Consider the following 5,000-nt stretch of genomic DNA (forward strand, 5'->3'; position numbering starts at 1 on the left):
CTTGGATGGGAGACCGCCTGGGAATACCAGGTGCTGTAAGCTTTTTGGACATTTTTCACTTAGTATATAATAATTTTGCCAAAAAATAGAGTCAGTGCCTGATCTCTGAATATTAGCAGGTTTGGGCCTGTTTAGTACATGGATGGGAGACTGCCTGGGAATATACTGCCTTTAATTATAATTTTGCATTATTGAGACACTGTTTTCCTAATGAATGTTGTTCAGTGCTTTGACGCAATGTATTTTGTTTAAAGCACTATATAAATAAAGGTGATTGATTGATTGATTGAATACCAGGTGCTGTAAGCTTTTTGGACATTTTTCACTTAGTATATAATAATTTTGCCAAAAAAAAGTCAATGCCCGATCTCTGAATATTTGCAGGTTTGGGCCTGGTTAGTACATGGATGGGAGACAGCCTGGGAATACCAGGTGCTTTAATCTTTTTGGAAAATTTCACGAATTATATAATAATCTTTCATTAAAAAAAAAAAAAGAGTCAATGCCCGATCTCTGAATCTTAGCAGGTTTAGGTCTGGTTAGTACTTTGATGAGAGACTGCCTAGGAATACCAGGTGCTTTAAGCTTTTGGGCTTTCTTTCCTACTTATATAATGTACTGGCGATAAGATTGGCTGGTCTTTAAATAGCCCTCTCTTTGCAACAGACTTCGCTTACGGCCATACCAACCTGGCTATGCCCGAACTCGTCCGATCTCGGAAGCTAAGCAGGTTTGGGCCTGGTTAGTACTTTGATGGGAGACCGCCTGGGAATACCAGGTGTGTAAACTTTTTGGACATTTTTCACTTAGTTTATAATAATTTTGCCAAAAAATAGAGTCAATGCCCGATCTCTGAATCTTAGCAGGTTTAGGTCTGGTTAGTACTTTGATGAGAGACTGCCTAGGAATACCAGGTGCTTTAAGCTTTTGGGTTTTCTTTACTACTTATATAATGTACTGGCGATAAGATTGGCTGTTCTTTAAATAGCCCTCTCTTTGCAGCAGACTTCGCTTACGGCCATACCAACCTGGCTATGCCCGATCTCGTCTGATCTCGGAAGCTAAGCAGGTTTGGGCCTGGTTAGTACTTGGATGGGTGACCCCCTGGGAATACCAGGTGCTGTAAGCTTTTTGGACATTTTTCACTTAGTATATAATAATTTTGCCAAAAAATAGAGTCAATGCCCGATCTCTGAATCTTAGCAGGTTTAGGTCTGGTTAGTACTTTGATGAGAGACTGCCTGGGAATACCAGGTGCTTTAAGCTTTTGGGTTTTCTTTCCTACTTATATAATGTACTGGCGATAAGATCGGCTGGTCTTTAAATAGCCCTCTCTTTGCAGCAGACTTCGCTTACGGCCATACCAACCTGGCTATGCCCAATCTCGTCTGATCTCGGAAGCTAAGCAGGTTTGGTCCTGGTTAGTACTTGGATGGGAGACCGCCTGGGAATACCAGGTGCTGTAAGCTTTTTGGACATTTTTCACTTAGTATATAATAATTTTGCCAAAAAATAGAGTCAATGCCTGATCTCTGAATATTAGCAGGTTTGGGCCTGCTTAGTACATGGATGGGAGACTGCCTGGGAATACCAGGTGTTTTAATCTTTTTGGAAAATTTCACGAATTATATAATAATCTTTCATAAAAAAAAAAAAAAGAGTCAATGCCCGATCTCTGAATCTTAGCAGGTTTAGGTCTGATTAGTACTTTGATGAGAGACTGCCTAGGAATACCAGGTGCTTTAAGCTTTTGGGTTTTCATTCCTACTTATATAATGTACTGGCGATAAGATTGGCTGATCTTTAAATAGCCCTCTCTTTGCAGCAGACTTCGCTTACAGCCATACCATCCTGGCTATGCCTGATCTCGTCTGATCTCGGAAGCTAAGCAGGTTTGGGCCTGGTTAGTACTTGGATTGGAGACCGCCTGGGAATACCAGGTGCTGTAAGCTTTTTGGAAATTTTTCACTTAGTATATAATAATTTTGCCAAAAAATAGAGTCAATGCCAATCTCTGAATATTAGCAGGTTTGGGCCTGGTTAGTACATGGATGGGAGACTGCCTGGGAATACCAGGTGCTGTAAGCTTTTTGGACATTTTTCACTTAGTATATAATAATTTTGCCAAAAAATAGAGTCAATGCCCGATCTCTGAATATTTGCAGGTTTGGGCCTGGTTAGTACATGGATGGGAGACTGCCTGGGAATACCAGGTGCTTTAATCTTTTTGGAAAATTTCACGAATTATATAATAATCTTTCATTAAAAAAAAAAAAAAAAAAAAAAAAAGAGTCAATGCCCGATCTCTGAATCTTAGCAGGTTTAGGTCTGGTTAGTACTTTGATGAGAGACTGCCTGGGAATACCAGGTGCTTTAAGCTTTTGGGTTTTCTTTCCTACTTATATAATGTACTGGCGATAAGATTGGCTGGTCTTTAAATAGCCCTCTCTTTGCAGCAGACTTCGCTTACGGCCATACCAACCTGGCTATGCCTGATCTCGTCTGATCTCGGAAGCTAAGCAGGTTTGGGCCTAGTTAGTACTTGGATGGGAGACCGCCTGGGAATACCAGGTGCTGTAAGCTTTTTGGACATTTTTCACTTAGTATATAATAATTTTGCCAAAAAATAGAGTCAGTGCCTGATCTCTGAATATTAGCAGGTTTGGGCCTGTTTAGTACATGGATGGGAGACTGCCTGGGAATATACTGCCTTTAATTATAATTTTGCATTATTGAGACACTGTTTTCCTAATGAATGTTGTTCAGTGCTTTGACGCAATGTATTTTGTTTAAAGCACTATATAAATAAAGGTGATTGATTGATTGATTGAATACCAGGTGCTGTAAGCTTTTTGGACATTTTTCACTTAGTATATAATAATTTTGCCAAAAAAAAGTCAATGCCCGATCTCTGAATATTTGCAGGTTTGGGCCTGGTTAGTACATGGATGGGAGACAGCCTGGGAATACCAGGTGCTTTAATCTTTTTGGAAAATTTCACGAATTATATAATAATCTTTCATTAAAAAAAAAAAAAAGAGTCAATGCCCGATCTCTGAATCTTAGCAGGTTTAGGTCTGGTTAGTACTTTGATGAGAGACTGCCTAGGAATACCAGGTGCTTTAAGCTTTTGGGCTTTCTTTCCTACTTATATAATGTACTGGCGATAAGATTGGCTGGTCTTTAAATAGCCCTCTCTTTGCAACAGACTTCGCTTACGGCCATACCAACCTGGCTATGCCCGATCTCGTCCGATCTCGGAAGCTAAGCAGGTTTGGGCCTGGTTAGTACTTTGATGGGAGACCGCCTGGGAATACCAGGTGCTGTAAACTTTTTGGACATTTTTCACTTAGTTTATAATAATTTTGCCAAAAAATAGAGTCAATGCCCGATCTCTGAATCTTAGCAGGTTTAGGTCTGGTTAGTACTTTGATGAGAGACTGCCTAGGAATACCAGGTGCTTTAAGCTTTTGGGTTTTCTTTACTACTTATATAATGTACTGGCGATAAGATTGGCTGTTCTTTAAATAGCCCTCTCTTTGCAGCAGACTTCGCTTACGGCCATACCAACCTGGCTATGCCCGATCTCGTCTGATCTCGGAAGCTAAGCAGGTTTGGGCCTGGTTAGTACTTGGATGGGAGACCCCCTGGGAATACCAGGTGCTGTAAGCTTTTTGGACATTTTTCACTTAGTATATAATAATTTTGCCAAAAAATAGAGTCAATGCCCGATCTCTGAATCTTAGCAGGTTTAGGTCTGGTTAGTACTTTGATGAGAGACTGCCTAGGAATACCAGGTGCTTTAAGCTTTTGGGTTTTCATTCCTACTTATATAATGTACTGGCGATAAGATTGGCTGGTCTTTAAATAGCCCTCTCTTTGCAGCAGACTTCGCTTACGGCCATACCATCCTGGCTATGCCCGATCTCGTCTGATCTCGGAAGCTAAGCAGGTTTGGGCCTGGTTAGTACTTGGATGGGAGACCGCCTGGGAATACCAGGTGCTGTAAGCTTTTTGGAAATTTTTCACTTAGTATATAATAATTTTGCCAAAAAATAGAGTCAATGCCAATCTCTGAATATTAGCAGGTTTGGGCCTGGTTAGTACATGGATGGGAGACTGCCTGGGAATACCAGGTGCTGTAAGCTTTTTGGACATTTTTCACTTAGTATATAATAATTTTGCCAAAAAATAGAGTCAATGCCCGATCTCTGAATATTTGCAGGTTTGGGCCTGGTTAGTACATGGATGGGAGACTGCCTGGGAATACCAGGTGCTTTAATCTTTTTGGAAAATTTCACGAATTATATAATAATCTTTCATTTAAAAAAAAAAAAAAAAAAAAAAAAAAGAGTCAATGCCCGATCTCTGAATCTTAGCAGGTTTAGGTCTGGTTAGTACTTTGATGAGAGACTGCCTAGGAATACCAGGTGCTTTAAGCTTTTGGGTTTTCTTTCCTACTTATATAATGTACTGGCGATAAGATCGGCTGGTCTTTAAATAGCCCTCTCTTTGCAGCAGACTTCGCTTACGGCCATACCAACCTGGCTATGCCCGATCTCGTCTGATCTCGGAAGCTAAGCAGGTTTGGTCCTGGTTAGTACTTGGATGGGAGACCGCCTGGGAATACCAGGTGCTGTAAGCTTTTTGGACATTTTTCACTTAGTATATAATAATTTTGCCAAAAAATAGAGTCAATGCCTGATCTCTGAATATTAGCAGGTTTGGGCCTGCTTAGTACATGGATGGGAGACTGCCTGGGAATACCAGGTGTTTTAATCTTTTTGGAAAATTTCACAAATTATATAATAATCTTTCATAAAAAAAAAAAAAAAGAGTCAATGCCCGATCTCTGAATCTTAGCAGGTTTAGGTCTGGTTAGTACTTTGATGAGAGACTGCCTGGGAATACCAGGTGCTTTAAGCTTTTGGGTTTTCTTTCCTACTTATATAATGTACTGGCGATAAGATCGGCTGGTCTTTAAATAGCCCTCTCTTTGC

The 5,000-nt window shown here is 40.3% G+C and overlaps 1 protein-coding gene and 10 non-coding genes across 12 annotated transcripts in view; 10 read left to right on the top strand and 1 right to left on the bottom strand.

The window, feature by feature from the left end:
• The window catches only part of LOC128001470 (5S ribosomal RNA), a 119-nt gene extending 77 nt beyond the window's left edge, over positions 1-42 (top strand). The window contains exon 1 of the ribosomal RNA XR_008174238.1: positions 1-42. This exon is cut by the window's left edge and continues 77 nt beyond it. This is a non-coding gene — a ribosomal RNA (5S ribosomal RNA).
• Positions 1-5,000, bottom strand: part of LOC127987501 (protein NYNRIN-like) — a 363,443-nt gene that overhangs the window by 126,434 nt on the left and 232,009 nt on the right. The window lies entirely within an intron of this gene.
• Positions 672-789, top strand: LOC128006321 (5S ribosomal RNA). The gene has a single exon (XR_008178949.1). It is a non-coding gene; the product is annotated as a 5S ribosomal RNA (ribosomal RNA).
• LOC128008504 (5S ribosomal RNA) lies at positions 1,011-1,129 on the top strand. The gene has a single exon (XR_008180241.1). It is a non-coding gene; the product is annotated as a 5S ribosomal RNA (ribosomal RNA).
• On the top strand, positions 1,351-1,469 carry LOC128003718 (5S ribosomal RNA). The gene has a single exon (XR_008176437.1). It is a non-coding gene; the product is annotated as a 5S ribosomal RNA (ribosomal RNA).
• On the top strand, positions 1,834-1,952 carry LOC128005268 (5S ribosomal RNA). The gene has a single exon (XR_008177925.1). It is a non-coding gene; the product is annotated as a 5S ribosomal RNA (ribosomal RNA).
• LOC128001471 (5S ribosomal RNA) lies at positions 2,465-2,583 on the top strand. The gene has a single exon (XR_008174239.1). It is a non-coding gene; the product is annotated as a 5S ribosomal RNA (ribosomal RNA).
• LOC127996521 (5S ribosomal RNA) lies at positions 3,214-3,332 on the top strand. Its single transcript, XR_008169424.1, has one exon. It is a non-coding gene; the product is annotated as a 5S ribosomal RNA (ribosomal RNA).
• Positions 3,554-3,672, top strand: LOC127988738 (5S ribosomal RNA). Its single transcript, XR_008161896.1, has one exon. It is a non-coding gene; the product is annotated as a 5S ribosomal RNA (ribosomal RNA).
• LOC127996216 (5S ribosomal RNA) lies at positions 3,894-4,012 on the top strand. The gene has a single exon (XR_008169129.1). It is a non-coding gene; the product is annotated as a 5S ribosomal RNA (ribosomal RNA).
• LOC127998010 (5S ribosomal RNA) lies at positions 4,527-4,645 on the top strand. Its single transcript, XR_008170863.1, has one exon. It is a non-coding gene; the product is annotated as a 5S ribosomal RNA (ribosomal RNA).

Source organism: Carassius gibelio, chromosome B22 (genome assembly GCF_023724105.1).
Source record: "Carassius gibelio isolate Cgi1373 ecotype wild population from Czech Republic chromosome B22, carGib1.2-hapl.c, whole genome shotgun sequence".
NCBI lineage: Eukaryota > Metazoa > Chordata > Actinopteri > Cypriniformes > Cyprinidae > Carassius > Carassius gibelio.